The sequence below is a fragment of the Vidua macroura genome, chromosome 1 (assembly GCF_024509145.1).
Source record: "Vidua macroura isolate BioBank_ID:100142 chromosome 1, ASM2450914v1, whole genome shotgun sequence".
Lineage (NCBI taxonomy): Eukaryota > Metazoa > Chordata > Aves > Passeriformes > Viduidae > Vidua > Vidua macroura.
Genome location: NC_071571.1, coordinates 22,845,103 through 22,863,638, shown reverse-complemented (window position 1 = coordinate 22,863,638; position 18,536 = coordinate 22,845,103). Strand labels below are relative to the sequence as shown.

Sequence of the window (18,536 nt, the reverse complement as noted above, 5' to 3'; positions counted from 1 at the left end):
ATTAGATTCTGAGCCTTTGAGATGGGTGATGGCAATCAGAGATAGCTGCATGCTGTCATGTTAGTTACCACATGCCAGCTCATTTCAAACTACCCAGCTCTTCCAGAAATGAATACTATTCACTTGAACAGGACCTTTCTTTAACTTGTTTATTTGGTTGGTTTAGTTTGTTGGGTTTATTTGTTTGTTGGGGGTTTTGTTTGTTTTGTTTGTTTTGTTTGTTTTGCTTTCTTTTCCAGCAATGCACTGTGCATAATGGGCAAGCCTGAGTACTAAGCCTTCTGGGTATTTTCTGGGAGAAAAAACCCCAAAGTTACCTGAAGCATCTTGAGTTTGAAATCTTTTTAGTATTATCTTACTGATCAGCTGCCCAGATCTCTTCATAGGTAGAGACTGAAATATCTGCAATAATAAACACTATATAGAGAAATAAAGAGGCAAAGAAGTGGATATCTCTAACTGTGAACCTTCATGACTTAATCAGGGGCATGCCTGTGTATTCTGTTTTTACTCAAGCTTTGTGCACCTCCTCCCTTTGTACTGTTCTTTAACCTATCAAAAATGGTATCACTTGCTGTTTACTTATTCAGAGAATCAAGTCCAATATAGTTAAAACAGTGAATACAGCCTCTTTAACACAGTACTTAAAGCAGGGCTACCTTGTCTTCTATAGATATAAGGGCATTTCTGACACCATTCTTAAAAAAGGGACTAAAATCTTCCCATCTGCTACCTCTCTTGCTCATCATAAGCAATTCTTTGCATCAGTGTAGAGGCTTGGACCTCGACTGCCTTCGTTGAAGGAGATAAGCAAGTGAGTTGTCTTTACACTGCTCACTAGAAGTCATTAGAAGCAGTATTTTCTAGGCCCAAAAATGTGGTTATATTTTTGTAAGACTTCTCACATAATAAGAGTTAAGAAAGTTCAATAGATGCAATTTACTTCTGTCTCAGTTTTTAGTTCTTAGTAATAATATGAATTTCATTAATAATATGCATTCATGGGGTTGTCTGAAATTATGCATTAACATTTCTCCTAAAGCAATATACTTTTTATCTACATGCTATTTTCCTATCTGTCTGCATAACGCCCCTAGAATTTCTTTTAAGATACAGCAATTCAATAATTACTCAAGACTCCCATCTACAAATTAATATGACTGGAGCATTTAAGTATCATTGAACAGGCAGGAATGAATTCCCAATGGAAAGGCCAGCCAGTTGCCTCAATAAAAACAGATTGCATGCAGAGGGGGGTAGCAGTCTGCAAGGCTGAACACGTGGCCTGAGATCTCTGCATGAAGGAGTATTATTTAATATACTATAGCATGGTATTTGGGGTCACTGAACCTAGCCTTGCTCTAAGCCAAGGGAGCCACATCCTAAGACAAATGTAAAATAATGACATTTCTCTTCCATAATACACAGAACACATTCCTAAACAAAGACCAAAATTTCTAGAGTCAAAGATACAGCAAATTTTTAAACACTGCAATGTCAAGGCCTTATTGTGCACTTCAGGCTAGTGCCCAACCACATTCTGCAGATAATGAAGAACTTGCTATGAAGAAGGAATAACAAAGTTGACAGGAAATACACAGACTGATCACCATGATATAGTAACTATAAAGAAAAGAAAACATGAGATTGTATTGGATCAAGTAGTACTTGAGAGCAAAGATGACAACAAATTACCATATAAATATAGTGGCTGGAGGTGAGTTAATATTGGTCTTGGTAGGTGCAAGTCATTAGGATTTCTTTGTGGTAGCCCTGTAAATTATACATGGGCTTGCTTTTAGGGAAATCACCTTTTTGCACTCCTGGAGCTTTTATGCCAAATAAAAAAAATGCTTATTAGCATTTTTGCTTATTAGCAATTTTGATAAACAGGAAGGAGTCTCATCATTAGATAAAAAAAATTAATCACATTATGTAAAAAAGAATCAATGCAGTCAAAAGTCACAGTAGTCCATTCTGTCCTCTTGCTCCTCAGAAGGTATGCTTTACCTGTGACTGCTGGGGGAGGGCTGAGAAGCTCCTTAATAAACACATTAACATACATTTTGGTGTATGCCTGGTATTATTCAAGTTCTTAAGAATCTCCCTAAGTTAAGGATGATATGCAAAGCTGTCAAAGTGAAGAACAGCCCATATTCAAAAATGCTAAAGGGCATTAACCTACATATATAAATAAATAATTAATATGCAACAATTCTCTCTTCACATTTAAAGAAGATATTTTCAAATCTTTCAATTCACTGAGATTAGATTATGATCTCCTGAGCAAGCAGTTTTTTCACAGCCCCAGCCAGAAACCCTTTCTAATTTCCAGGACATCAGGTTTTTCCTATGTGATTCAAGATTATTATCGCAATTTAAAAATAAATGATCCAGCAAAATGATTTTAATGTAACCAAGTATTAGAAGATGATTTTTTTCAGTTAAGAGTTCAGGAAAATCTGATTGACAGAATTATATATGACAAGGCTACAAATCAGCTTCAAAGCTCCTATGATTGAGTGAAAATCATGCTGACATCGTACAATCTAACTCTGTTGTTTCAAATCTGATAAAAACCCCTAAACTGATTGAACCAGCAGGTTTTATGGTGGTTCCCAGTAACCAGCATGGAGCCACTGTACTCTGCTCAAATGAGACCAGGTATCCATTCTCAATCCAGATCAAATTTGTGCTGCTGGGAAAACAGGAGTGCACTGACCCCATCTCAATGACTTTGGAACCATGGCATAATTGGAAAATCTCTTTGTGCAGTAAACACACCTCTAACAGAATGTTATTCATACAAAATACATTAAAGCCCTTATAATAATTCAGAATTTTTTTTCCTGTAATAACAGATAACAGTGCTTTAAAAGACAGAATGTTGCACAAAGGAGCTCAGATAAATTACCATTTCTTCCATATCGATTTTCTTCATGCCAAATAAAAATAAATTTCACAAAATAGGTAAGGTCTATTTGGGAAAAAACCCCAAACAACTAAAGGGGATGTCTGGTCTCAGAGATGACATAATTTAACATATTTAGGAGGAAAATTCTGTCAGCAGGGAAGTAGAATACAACCTTCACCATTAGAACAGGACTGACCATATGCACACACTTAAGGCACAGCTAACATGGAGTGTTGCCCTCTTCCAGACCAGGTACATTCCCATACCTCCAGAAATAGAACAGACCAAATCTTGACTTCAGTAAAGTCTGAGTAAATGGCTGCACCTACAGAATCTTAACAGCATCAGCTGGGACTCAAATTCTCTTCCTCCATGACAAAGAATACGAGCAACACATTTCTGACTGCAGCTTCTCAGAAGACAGCCCTTTGTCCAGTGGCTCCAAATAGCTCTGGATTCACATGACGTGCACCCAGCACACTATCACTCAAAAAGGAGAAAGAGCTACCAGTTAAGTGCAACTCCATGGTTCAAGAGACTCCCTCCTCAGCTTATTTTCTCCTTTGGTGCACTCACAGTCTTAAATTTTTTATTACCCAGTGAAATTCACTCTAAAAGAAACAACTCTTGGAATAACAAAATAAAAAGGAAACAGATTTTCCTCCCTTAAATCAAAACCACTGTGCCAGCCTGGAATCCCCTAATGACAACATGAGCCCAAGACAGAACAATGGCATAGTTGCTTGATAAATCACAGAAAGTGAAATTAATATTTTATAAATGGGAATGGAAAAGTCTGTCAGGAAACCAAGGTTCTGCCAGGATTTCATTTCAAACCACATCAGAATGAGATACCAAAATACAAATAAAACTGTGCAACTTGTCCTGTGACCCTTTTGGTGGTCCAAGTCACCAGCAGAACTGTATGAAAAGAGAGTGGGACACTCCCTTTTAAAGGAATACTGATCCATTTCCTACCTGCTGTGTTATTTCTCGAAGAATTCACGTGAATTTGCAACATGAGAGTTGAAGCTCAGATCAACAGCTTTCCAAGTGGAAAGGCAAGTCCATAGCAACACAAGGGCTACCAGTCTGCATGCATGCCTACTCACAAATGTTTCTCATTCTCCTTCAGTTGTATCCCATTGCTCTTGCTCAAAATGTCACATCTCTCAAGGATTTGTTTATTCCATAGTACCACTGGTGCTGAAGATTGACATCATAAAACAAGTAAGCAGCTCAAGTAGTTTTATAATCTTGTGTATTCTAACACTATGAGCCATTGCTGTTTTTTTCAATAATTTTTGCTCAGTGATCAATTAGCCACTGTATAAGCATGGGGAGTCACCATACGCACCCTCCTGTTACTGTCATAAAAAGAAATGACCAGTTCTTTATTAGAATTCAGCATTTGACAAAGACAGCTTTTGCTATGTGCTTAAATTTTACTTTGTGTATTACTCTAAAAGATTGGAATATAGATTTATTTGGAAACTATTTTTTGCTTTCCAATTATTAAAAACAATATTTTATTTTAAATTTTATTTTCATCAGCTCACTCCCTGTCGACAAAAATGTCCTTCTTAAAGCACATTAAAATAGTGAATCAGAGAATGGATGCTCTAATTTACTAAATAAAGTAAAAAATAAAAGACAATGTAATAAAAAGATAAAGCCTTCATAGAGAATTGCAGCAATTATATCTCCACAGCTACAATATAACCCAAAACTTTGCAAACCCTTTGATTATTGAACCATGGCTGAAGTGAATAATTTGGCTTTCACTAAGAAAACAAGCACATTCATTCTCACCACAATGGAGAGAGGCAGTTTTAATTAAACCTTATCAAAAGATGAATAAAGAATAAACTCAATACCCATTCCACAGGATTCTATTTTCATCTGTTTAGTTTAAGCTTGCCATGTTCATGCAATAATTAACCACTGTCCAAGGAATGCTGGAGTTGTGTTAATGTTGGTAAAGATTTAATTAGTTCAATTATCTGGAGAGTATTGAAGGCTCAGCATAGTACCAATTTCTTCAGGCTTTATACATACCTCAGATCAAAATATATTAAACTGAATTATAAGTGAACAAAGAAAATTTACTATTTTACTTCAGTTACTGAATGAATGTGTGTTTAATAATTTTATTGCCCTCATTTTAAAATGAGGTTTCAGAAATAGAATATGTAAGCTGTGACTTACCCAGTCTTCCAGATTAGCTGGTGTTTTGTTTTGGCTTTTTTTTCCTCCCCTAAGTCATCTTATATTTTAAACAAAATTAAGTTTACTTTAGAAAGAAAAGAAAAGAAAACCCAATGCTTCTTTAAGCAGGAAAAAGTATAGTTCCTTTTACATTTCCCCCCCCACTGCCGACATATTTTACATCTTTCAAGGAAAGTGAGGCATTTAAAAAGCATTGAAAGCAGTGACACAGACAACTGTTTCAATCTGTCAGACAGCATGGACAGACAGTAGGGATCATTTTAGAAAATAGAGCGGCCCCCCAGCGGCCTGACCTTCCTGGTGGGAAAGCGAACACAGTGCGGTGCTTGACAAGCTCACCAACAAAGGAGGATATTTAGTCCCCCCAAATTCTGACACGCTTCTCACAGGAAAAACGCAGACTGGGATGAGGCGTCGGTGACTGCTGCTAACAAAGGGTGAGTTCTAATTGGAGATTGCACCGTTACTGTGAAACAAAGAGGAAGAGATGAAAAGTGAAAACACCACTTCACTACACACAGACTGTAAGCGTTGGACTGAGCCCAGTTTCTATTTTTTTTAAACTGTTCAACCCCATATTAGATGCTATTCAAGTTGCAAGCCCTCTGGATCTGTATGTGCAGCTCCTGCTGCCTTTAGTGAGAACAGAGCCCAGGAATGGGAGTGTTAGAAGATGTTAGAAATCCCTCTTTGTATTACTAAAATATTATCATCAGCTATACTTTAGCAGGGGTGTTTGAATAAACCACATTCATTTTCCTGTAAGGTTTAAATGACATGTTTATTACTACCATGGTCCGTCCTTGTTTTCCCAGCAGTGTGTTTTGGAGTATGAGTTCTTTATAACCAGTGAAAGCTGCACAAAGATGGCCAGCACGTGAGAAAGTCACAAGAGTTTATCTCCTAGAGGAGCTAAGCACTGTGGGATGATGCTATCATTTTCTTATGAAGCAATAAAAACTTATGAGTTAATATAGAAGTAACTGTTTTGAAATTGCATACTACATTATACCCAGGCTGGATTCAAGCTGTTTGTCTCTTTAGGCAGTCAAAAACTACTTTACAGATTGTACTGCTATGCTTCCAAGCAGTAAATACCATTTGGAAAATAACCCTTGTGAAATATTGTACCTTATTTTCTACTACTTATTTCACTGGAAAAAGGTAAATGCTTTAAGGAATAAATTAAACTAATAAGAGAAGGTGTGAACTGCACACTGAGTGCCAACCAATGCCTCAGTTCAGCTCCCATTTTTACCAAAATTTGATCTCCCCTTCCAGTTTTCTCTAGGGTGGAAGAAAAAGGGAGATGCCGAAATTCATTCAGGCTTTTCTTGAATCCAGACTGCAGATAGTGCTTAGCAAGCAATGGGATATGGCACATTTTCCATCAACCACCTCCCCTTTCTGATGACTGATTTTCAAGTTGCACCAACAATCTGAGGACTGGAGGTGCCCTGTGGCCTATTGATTGCAGACCTGTTTCTGCCTGTGTTTCTGTGCAAGTTTGACAAAACTTGGGAGAAAATAAGGCTAATAGATGATTAAGTATTAAATGATTCACATTTATCACTAGTTGGAAAAAAAAATCTTAGCTGAAACATCAATGTCTGTCTCTGAGTGAGCATAAAGAAGCATTTCAGGTTAAAAATACCAGCCCAAACAAGTCACAGCATGTATAACTGAGAGCCAAATTTCATCATATGTGGACTCATTTATTAATATTAACAGGATTGTAATGTTTTTCCTTAATTATAACCCTTAAGCAACTGTGGAGGAAACACAGATATATCCATACATGTATAACCAACATAATTCTTTGGCATCTTAGAAATTGCTTCATCTTCTTTCCCAGACTTTCACCAAACCTTAAAGACAGTACTTGTTTTACTATAGAAATTTCAAGCTCTATTCAGGCCAGGATATTGCTCACCCTAACCCTCACAAAATATTACCAAGAAATATATGGTGCTTTACAATGACTATTAGTTACAAAGCTGATGAGAAAATGAGCTAAGTATGTACAGACACATTTCTAGAAAAAAATCATACATACATACATATATAAATAGAGACAGCAAGAGAGCATTATATGTGTGTGTGTTTATGTATATCTATATCTACATCTATATCTACACACATACACAAAGTATTTCCATGAGTATTACCATCCAAATAAATAGTTCAGTACTAGCTAAAATCATTAAGACTATGGCAATTACACACAAAAAAATTGCAGCAACAAAAAGCAAAAGCCATCTCTTTCAGGTGCTGTGCTGTTAGATGACCTATTTGGTCCCTAAATATTAATCATCTCTCTGAGATGATGCTCTTTGTCCCATGTGAAAACCTTGGAAGCTGGCAGTATACACTGTAAATGGAAAATCATTCTAAGGAGGAGCAATTTGCCTGCCACCACCTTTAAATAGTTTTGGGTTTTTTTAAACACAAATCAGCTATTTTAGCTGGAAAAGCTCTAAGGCATGGACTGGGTCTTCTGCAGATTGAATATAAAAGAGGTTTGAGGCTTCTGGCTCATCTCTCAGGTGATAAAAAAAACCCCTAGAAAGTACAAAAGAGATCTTAGTAGAGAAACAACACTTTACCTTGAATTTTAAATTTCAAAACACTGTTTTTAGTTGGTATGAAACTGTCTACTTGTTTAAAAAAGAACTGTATTGGAGAAGGCAGCAAGATTTTGTCTGCCTCAAGCTTGATGAGTATCTTATTTTTGTGCTCTCTGCATTTTGAGAACATAATTCTCCCTTTTTTCTCCTAGTCTGAAATCATTTTGTGATATATGAGTTCAGCCAAGAAGTCATAGGGAACTTTGTCTACACCAAAAAAAGGAACTTTAGCGTATTTTGTGAAGATAGTGAAACGAACTTGTTCAGGTCTGCAGTGTAAGTAATTTTTACCACACAAATTCCTTGCTTTTGTGTTAGCAAAGCGGAATACTTTGAGTCTTTCAGTTTAGGAGTTCTTCAAACAGACAACAGTGTGTAAACAATCCCAAAGTACATAACTTCACTAGAACAACCTCCAGTCTGTGTGCAAGGGCTTCAGAAAGGCCCCTTCATCAGATTTCCTTCTGCTCTTCACACTGAACAAAGCCTTGGCTGACAATACCAAAATCTCCTCCTTTATTTGGATTAAACCCCCTTTGCAGGAGAAGTATGCAAATGCTATACGTGTTTCTCTTGCTGAGGCTACTCTAACCCAGCTATCTTTTCACTGTCTATTTTCCCCCAGCAGACCATCCTATCGGCTGACAGGGGGACCAGCCTTTTAATTCAATCTTTCACAACACTGACAGTTGGATGCTGGGGCCTGCCATGAACTCTAAAAGGAGCTCATTTAGTCATAATTAACTATTCCCTGCATATTTCCTAAGGTATGGTAATTGTGCTAAAAGCCAACAAGTGAAGCATTCATTCTGGTTTTCTTTTAAACTTTTATTTTTCCTCAGCAGTCTCTTTCTCCTCTCCTTCCCCCCCAGCCCCCCGCCTTTTTTTTTATTTAATCTTTTCTTTCTTTCTTTTCTTCCTCCTTGGAAACATTTAGAGTAAAGAAAAAGAATGACAGTGGAGATAGGGAGCTGCAGAAAACTGTGATGTGGGCAGTTCAAAAGGCAAAGTCTGCCATACGATACAGGACCCCATGGCAGCACTGAGCTATTCAGCTGGGTAAAGCATAAAGAAAAATGAAATGAGTAGAATAGAGCTATGTCATTAATGCAGAATGATGGACATCCTATTTGGGTAACAGGGAGTCATGAATATACATTTCTAATTCCTTAGATATGGTGATAAGTGATCTCTGTTTCCATTAGCACCAGAGTACATGTATTTGAACAACCTAAAATCTTCAAGTTACGCAGACGTAAAGCATTTTACACACTATTCCTCCCTCCTCCCCACAACACAAACAGATACCATGACCCACTGCATGCAGTGGGGTCTCACAGGGATAAGGTATGACGGATCTGGCTCATGTTTATCATTGCTGAGATGGGAAGCTTTTGGAATCTGACACAGATTATTTACCTTAAAAGGCAAAATATGATCTCAATTCTGCCCTTGTCCATTTTCTGGTTTATTTAAATGAAGGAAGGGTTGACAGCACTCTCCATTTACTTATAGGCTTTGCATCTGTTGAAATTCTTGTGCCTTTCAGAAAGTTTGGGATCTACTGGACACCTTTCCATCATAAATGTGCCTAGTGCATATACAAAAGCAGGAGACAACAAAGCTAATTGTCTCCACATTCCAATCTCCTTTCTATCTGGATGTGCACCAGGAGCAAAGAAATCACTGGCTTTTGCAAAGAATGCATGGCAGGGGCATGTGTATGCTGGGGGGAATGTGTGTTAACACTGCAAACTCAGCAACTGTGCCAAAAGGGCCAAACACTGCACTGAGGTTCCTTATTCTTATGCAGCATTTTTCCAGAGACACAAAATGTGGTAGGACCTTCCATGAACAAGGTGAGTAAGATCTGTGAATTATGGATTTTATATTCCATGTTTCAGGCATAATGTGACAAATAAAGTCAATAAACAAGGAAAGACGTAAGGAAGAGAGACAGCAAAACTTCAGACAAGGTCATGTAACAACTCATTTTGCTTATGTTCACATATTAACAATCCTGTTTTCACTTTTTGGAGCATCCATCTACAAATATACTACATTTGCTTTAAGCTTGTAAAATATTTAAGAATTTAAAAACTGCAGGTTTTTTTAGTTCAAACACTAGAGTACAAATATTGGTCTGAAAAAATAATCTTAAAGTTGAAGAGTAAGGCGGATAAAATGTCTCTAAAATCCTTTTCCCCTCCCTTTATTTCTAAATGATATCAAATTTGTGGATCTATATGGTTTTTAATGGCAGGGAAAAACATACTAAGAGCCAAGCTGACAGGCTGTTGCTGAAACTCTTAATGATCTGTTTTATCATCATAGTCTGGGATTTTGTTTTCTTAGGGGAGGAGGTTTGGGGGTGGGGGATGTTTGTTTAACTTCTGTGCATTATTGTGATCACAATACACAGTGGATTAAAAACAGAAATTTAAAACAGAGCATCTCTCAATAGACATGAGCTGAAAATGATGGTGTTTGTTAGCAAGCAACTGCTTGTTTCCATGAAAATAAAATGGGTGAGAAACACCACACAGATAAGAAGCTTTGCAGATCTCACCTGGCAGAGCTCCTACTTTTTTGCCCACAGTGTTCTAGCTGCTCTTGAGCAGTGTTGCTTCCTCCAGTCCAGACCCTGAAGGTGTTTTTTCTAGCTCTGACGATTCTATAAGGGCCCATGTGTTTAGACTGCATTGTGTTTAGTCCCTTCCTTCCCCAGGAACTCATGGAAAGAGAATTAGGTTTCTCAATCAGTCTGCTCCATTGAGACACATTTCAAACATCTTTCTAAATCCCAAGGTTTGCTGCAGTTTCTCTGCCCTGCATTTAGGAGTCTGGATGAAGGAGAGATGCCTGTCCTGCTGTCTGGTGATATGAGCAGTGCTGTGACTCATTAGCAATTTTCCTACTTTCGATACCACACAAGCTGGTACAGAAAATTGTTTCCCAGAAAACTGTGAGGTTTGGAGATGATTTTGGGGAGAGGAGGGCAGCCTACAAAAGAAAGCAAGCCCAGGACTTGAAAATACAAAAAATCTCAGCTTTTATGTGTTCTGGTTTGAAAACAAAACCAGTGAGAGACTCCAAGTCAGAAATACAATTTATTAGGAAAAGTGAAAAAAGAAAAAATACATGCAATAATACAAAAGAAAAACCACTGACAGAGGCAGAATATAACCTGACACCCTTTTTGGTCAGAGTGTTTGTAGCCGTCTAAATTGGAATGGCTGTAGTCCTCCTGGAAATCTAGTGGAGAAGCCTGGGTCTGGTGTCCCAAAAACTCAGATTATATCCAATTAGGAATGCTTGGCTCCTCCCTCTGGGCAGAGCATCTCACAATGGGATGTTATAGTTCTTATCAGTCATGCAGTGACTCTCAATAGCCCATTATCAGCAGATGTCTCCTGGGAGGGAGAATTGGTTGTGAAACAGATAAGGAAAACTGCCCACTAAACAGAAAACAGCTACCTTACAGATGGCAAATGGAATACATCTTGCCTTTCAATCTGGGACGTTATGTTATCTGAGGAAAACAAGGGCTAATGATGCAAAAGCAATGTTCCAGCTACTAAGAAAATCAAAATCAAGACTTATGCACAAAGTTCCAGGTCAAGGATTTTGACAGGATCAGGTAAAGAAATCTTCAGCATGCTCAATGTATCTAAATGTACCTCCTTAAAGATTTAGTAATAGATGTAAATAATTGTGGGATATTTAATGTAGGGGGGAAGACTTAGTAAAAAAAAACCTCAAAATGGTGGTGAGGCAAAATCTTAGAAAATAATTTTGAGAGATATATCCTTTTATTGCAGCCCAAGTTAACAACACAGTTGAAAAAGAAGATTAAAAAGTGAATAATATCAAAGTCAAGAACTACACACACATTTAAAAAGTGGTATGACCCAATCCTAAATTCAATTTATGGATTGTTTTATACTGCTCTATTTAATTTGAAATATTATACATGAAGCAAAAGCTGAAATGTTACTGATTGAACCAGATTTCATCAACACCTGCTCACACTACATAGAGTTATTTAGATGACCTCAGGGCTCACTGGATTTTTCCAACAATCTTTACATATCCACCTTCTAAAAAGACAAAGGCAATTCATACAGAAAGTGTTTTCACACACAAGTAATGATAAAAGGAGTCACTGATGGAATATGGACCATCTCTTAGAGCTTCTTCTCACCCAAAAAGTGATTCACAAAGATTGGTACTGTCACAGAATACACACTAGCAAGTTCCAGTGATTCCTCAAAAATCTGGGGGAGAAAACATATAAAAATCAAATTATGACTATGTCATTTTCCCACTCATTGCTTCTGCCTGACCTTCCCTAGAGAGTCAAGGAACAAACCAGTATTTATTTAGAATACAGGAGTCAGGATTTGAGTGAATGAAAAACAACTGCAGGAACAGTAAGTTTTGAGGGGCAGTAAGGAATTTACTACTAATTCTTCACTTGAATTATCAAGTTCCTAGAAGATAAGAAAATACCTGTGTCAGTTTTGAAAAACCAGAAGTTGGTTAAAAATGAAGAGTAATAGTTAAATTATTTCTTCTGTTTCAGACTACAATTCTTCTTTCTTGGCGGAAAATGTAAATATGTGGGAAATATTAGATGTTTAACTGGTTTTTGTAATTCTGAGTGATACTTTCTTTGGTCATGAACCTAGGACATACAAAGGTCACTAATCTGTGTCACACATAGTTCTAGAAAAGAGCTTATCTGCACCTGCCAGATTTCCTAGCCAAAACATCCTTCTCATATCCAAGCAGCTGTTGCCAGATGCAGATAGACATTACAGCTACCACAGATCCCTCAAATATACCTCAGGGTTAAAATCTAGCAGGTCTGTTCAGTGCTTACTGATCCTTGCCCTTAGTCCATGGAGATTTCCCAGTTAACTCTCTTTTCCTGACAGAAGCCTAATTTTCAAACTCCATACAAATAATTTAAATGCATATCACTTCCCCAAACAAAGACCCAGAGCAGACATTAAGTAATGAATACTTTCTGAACTTTTCAACTTTGTTTCCGGTTTTTTACTTAAATACCTAAACACTAGTTGGGCAGCTGCAGAGCTACCTGAATTCTACCACAAAATCTGTACAGAGAATATTTTATTCTGATATTTTGCTCTCTTTATTCAGCTTTCCAAAGGACTGAGCCTGTGTGTTCATTAGTGAAGACTACAGCAGCCAGTGCTCACAGCGCCTATCTGAAAGAACGTAACACTAAAAAGGTATCTGGAAGGTTAAAGAATGCCCTTTTTATGGTGCTTTAGTAACTTCTTTTTTGCAAACTATCAGGCTGTTAATCTGAGCTTTTTACGTGAAATACAAAACAGAAAACACTCATCTCTAAGACTCTGTACAAATATTTTGATTAAGAAACTCCTTTTAAAAATCTGATTCTGATTCACATTCAGTGGAGAAAGGAAAATCCAACAGCCTGTCGTTAGTCAATGAAGCAAATGCTAGCTACTCCATTACCAACCAAAAACTTTGACAGATAGAAGAAAATGAAAGCTGAAAAAAACCAAGGAACTGAACAGTAAGCAAACATTCCTCAGTATCCAACCGAGAGTCTGCTTAAGCATGAGCTCCAAACATCTGAGAAAAGTATGAGTTTAATATATAAAAGACAAAATTCCTTAACAAGAAGGGATACAGTTTGCAAAATAGTTCTCAGGAACCCTTTCAGCTTTTAAGGCCCATTTTCTCAGCCTGAGATGGTATTGTTATGTCTATGTTAGTTTTGATAAGGGAGACAGCTCTACTCCCATTGAAGTCCATGGAATACTCCCTTTGTCTTCAGGAGGAGCAGAGCTAGACAAAAAGCTACACAAAGATACCATGATAAAACAGTCTGGCAGGTACCATGATCTCATCTTATTTTCTTAACATTTCTGAAAAAAACTGTGTATGGCGGGGGTGGAGAAAAATCTATGCAGCCATTTCTACTGATATACAATATGCCTTTTATACTAAAATACAGACCAGTGAATGGTTAGCAATATTAATAGAGCAAATGAATGGTTAGCAATATTAATAGCCAGGGGCTTATTAAACTGCCTGGGATGAGAAGTTTGCCTGCAATTTTACCACTACAGGATATCTTGGAGAAGACTAAGCATTTTGTAATGCTGATGTTTTATATATGCATTCTTTGAGTCCCTGACAGGCAGCAGACCCTGTAGTCTTCATTTCAGATTAAATTTTATACAGTAAGTCTGAATGCTTTTTTTTATTTTTAAATCCATACTTTCTAAGGGTATGTAGTTTTTCTCAGAAATAAAATTATATGATGCAACTGAAATTGCATTCTGATTTTATGCAGTCCGACTAAGTGTTAAAAATGAACCCTTTTATAATTCAACTTGCAACAGGAACATGTCTTTTTTACAAAAGCAGCTTGCAGTAAACCCCCAACCCCACTTCATCCAGAAGACAAACCACTGCCCCATGTTAATAATGAATGCAGCTCATATCTACTGTGTTCTGTTAAATTGCTAAAATTGCCCAGATAAACCATTTGAGAGTATGTCAGGTTAAATTAATACAACATGACCTGATCACTTCCACAGCTGGGAAGAAAGAAGTTGGCATTCTTTAAATCCAGAGCTCAACCTGGAGATTATGCTAAATTGCTTCATTCATAGTCCACACTCCTCTGCACATGTCAGGAGGACAGCATTTGTCCCCTCTAGTGATAAACAAATTATACATGAAATCAATTCCACTTCACAATAATTTTCCCTATTGGGTATTATCTTTCCTCCTCTGCTCCCTCCAGTTAAGCTTGCATCCTGTAACTTGCTAATGAGCTGGAGGCTTTCTGTTCCAGGTGGCACCCCCTGCCTCGAAGTCATGACATTTCCCATTTCGAATGCTGCTGGCATTTTTCGACAGCTCCTACTAACCAGCCTTTTTGACCTGCACTAAGAGGAACTCATCTGATCGAATGCTCTAACCTGCCAATCACACCAGCAAATGATCTTCACAGTCACTCCCAAGGCAGGAGGGAAAAAAAAAGGAGAGCGAGAGAGGGGGAGCGAGAGAGGCAGCTCGGGAGAGTGATGGAGCAGGCAAGCATGCAGCCTCTGCAGAGACCTAATGAGAGTACTTTAAGTCTCTGAGACAGCTGAAACCTTGAAAAACTGGTGGGAAAATTAGGACAGAACTGAATGCCTGGTGCTGTTATTACTGCTTTCTTTACACCCTGAGACCATTTTGAAAGCAATACCTCTGAGATGTGCCATTTTCAAAAGAACAGAAGTTAATTTTACCATATAAATAGAAAACAGATATATTTTTCCCTGCCACTATCAATATGCAAACCTCATAATTCTGCTCTGCCAAATGGCGTTCTTTACAGAATTAATTAGGAGCTGGAAGCTTGTTAAATGAGTAGCTTCACCTAGGGATGATTATGAATATTTTTTTGTTGTTGATGTAAGCCATAAATAGCACTTTTAACCTAATTTAAATGCTGGCAATATTTACACCTCTGTATCTACAAATGTTTGCACACAGATACATAAAACAACAAATACAGTATCTGCAGAGTCTAGATGTCACTTCATGGGCTGAAACCAAGCAGAGTCATGATAATGACTCAGTTGTTTTGATTTTGCTCCTTTTATGATGTGACAGATTACTCAATGCTAAACCTTTCAAGCACACAAGGACAGATTTAATTGTGTGGATTTTATTTCCCTTCAGACTATAACCTAACTATAAGATTTTGATACACATGTAATGCACAGACTGAACAAGAAAGGTATTAAAAGCGATTGTAAAATAAAAATTTCAGGGAGAAAATTTAAATAAAGAGGCTGTGATTTTACTGTTACAATAAAAAAAGCCAGAAAATACAGTGCACAATTAGACTTTATATTAACATCAAAAGAGGGTTGCAGAAGTGGCTGTACAGAATTAAAATCTAGGTTCCTAATGGCAGAGAACGATCGCCCATAATTACTAATTCAAAATACATATATGGCCCAAAACAACATTAATAATTTATAACAAACCAAAAATTATGAAAATACTCAATTTTGTTTCCACTTCTTAAAATATCCAAAGATGTTGTACCAGGGCTATTCTTCTACATTAGATATCATTATTAAATGAGAATTTAGTATTTTTTGAGTTTTCCTCCTGAGATTTAACAATTAACACTAGGAGGATGTGGGTAAAACATCCATCCTCATCCCACTTATGGGGCAGAATAAATGAATATAATTTATTAGCTGAGTTGTAAACTATTGCTACATTTTAAGGCAAGAATCTTCCCACAACTAGAGGCATTCAGTGCACATTTACTTTAATGGGTGTTGCCCTAATACCCAATTTTGCAGTGGTTGCTTTAGTTTGTTTATTTCATGGAGAATCAGGCAATATAATCTACAGATGAAAAATGGCACCACAAAGCTTGTCCTCCACAGAAAATATTTTGGTATATGGAGATACTAAATTTTATTTTTTGTTTGCAATTTGGCTGAAAGTAAAATGTTCTATGAACTCTGAATGCTGCAAATTGTGCCTGAGAGGCAATGCCTCTCATTAGCTTTGCTGTCTCTCTGGGTTATGGGATGTGTGTCAGCATTGGAAGCCTCTGCTTTGTCTGGAAGCCTCAGTTTCTCCCCTCCAGTGGTTCCACATTCCTCTTAGACAAAGCCTAACTGAGGAATCACGTGAGGAAATAATCCTAAAGGAGAGGTGACTGTCCATGGGAGAGTAGGGAGAGTGGAGACCCGCTTTTGCCTCCCTCCCAGTCATTGTCATCTAGACATTGTCCTCGCCGCATTCAAATGTCATCCCAGACTATCAGCCCACTGGAACTCAAACGGCCTTTCATGCCTAGACACTTCTTAAGCATGAACAGACCACAAAGACTGTCTAGTGGGAATTGCTTGCAATCCTAATATTAATAATGCAATATAGTACACTTATGGCACAGAGGATTCCGCCTTTTGTCTCCTAAATTTATGAGCAAACAAACTGGAAAGACAGATAAACAGCACTGCAACTGAGCACATAAATTCATGCAAATATCATGAATATCTTTCCTACCGCATAAATGACTGTAAAATTACAAACCTCTACACTAAAAATTATTTGAAAATGAATCTTCACAGTGCTGAAGGCAAGTTATCATGCATTAGAAATGAACTGAAAACAGGCTCCATACTATGCCATAGTACAAGGAAATACAGTATTGTCCTTCGGAAAAGTTATCCATAATAGTAGTAATACTTTGTTTTCCTTCTGCCAGCTCTGAAGCTGATTTGGCCATGACACATTACAATTTTAAAAGAATAATGTCAATAAATATGTAGCCACTAGTTTCACACCGAATGACATAGAGTATATAACTGCAGGGAAGAAATCAATATCTCCTAGCAATGGTGGTTTGAAATACTTGTCCTACCAAGTGGAGTATGTAACAATAAAACATGAAGATCTCCCCTCTCTGTTCTGCTTCCTTTCTTTCCTTCTTCTTTCCTAAAGAGACTCCCATTATTTTAGAAATCCTGATCATGCCTACTTGTTTCAGTGTACTTATTTCCAGGCATAGATGCTCTGCTGGGCTTTCAGTCTCCAGGCTGGACAGACTTTCATCAGAACTGGTGTTCAGCTTCCTTAGCAAGACCATCCTTCCCAATTCACTTTTCATACCCCTGTGCATTATGTTACCAACTCTTTTTATAAAGAAAAATCAAGAGACTGTGCATTCTACTACTTGCAAGGAGTGCAATTAAGTAACTGCATTTCACATGACAAGAGACAAGGTGACCTGTTACAGTACTGACACAAAAACACCATTACACATATTGTCTAAGCCTTATGAGCTCCTTGATTGGACAGTGGATTTCCTTTACTGGGGACCTGGGGGACAGCTCCTTCATCCTCAGTGGCATCCCCACATGTCACTTAGGTCAGATGGGCAGTTTATACAAAAACAGCCTTGCACTGGACAGCTATTTGCTCAGTCCATTTCACTCAATGTGCAGAGTCCAGAGCATATGGGGGGATTTTCTTCATGGTTGAATAGAGGGCAAAATTCAGTCTGTGATTTTCATTTTATATCAATAGAAACAAGATAATAGATATCACAAAGAAAATGCAGACCAATGCCTGGAGTTTTTCCCTTGTGTGTTATATTTAGGGTATATTCTAGCAGTGTGGTGATCTTATTCTTCAATATTAAGTAAAGCACAGCTGGAACAGTCTCATAAAGCCATTATGTTGTTAACATAAGAAAATAATGGCACTAAAAGTACTAGAGAGCCAAAAAATATCTTGGATTCTGCAGTTATCTTTCACAACAATGCTAATTTAACATTTTACAAAATTGATGTTACAATTTCAACTCTGCTTAGTACTATCATTACTGGACTCAAACCCAAATTGCTTTCAGCTGCCCACCACAACTGCATCTTATTAGCCTTTTCAGGAAAGCCAATTTATGCAAATCCAGTATTAGTTAAATAATTAAACTGACCCTCAACATTCATGTATAGACACTGTCTGGCACTAAAGGATGCAAGAGAAATTTAAACATCCCATCTTCAATGCTTAGGCTTCCATCTTTTCAACTGCAGCAGCACAATGACTGTTTTTACACATCTATCTGAATCATCTGTTTAAAAAATGCTTAAAAAATTAAACTGGTTACTGCTGTGCTTTTATAGCTCTGCTTTTCTCTCTCAATCTGGTTTTACACTGAATTTTGAGATTTC

General features: G+C 37.4%; 1 protein-coding gene across 2 annotated transcripts in view; it reads right to left on the bottom strand.

The window, feature by feature from the left end:
- The window catches only part of CDK14 (cyclin dependent kinase 14), a 323,842-nt gene that overhangs the window by 40,823 nt on the left and 264,483 nt on the right, over positions 1 to 18,536 (bottom strand). Inside the window, exon 15 of one of the 2 annotated variants that reach the window (XM_053989764.1) lies at positions 10,893 to 12,047. The exons of the other annotated variant lie outside the window; for it this stretch is intronic. The gene's annotated coding sequence lies outside the window, so the exon portion shown is untranslated. Of the gene's footprint in view, positions 1 to 10,892; positions 12,048 to 18,536 lie in introns of those variants that run through there. 2 annotated transcript variants of the gene reach the window in all.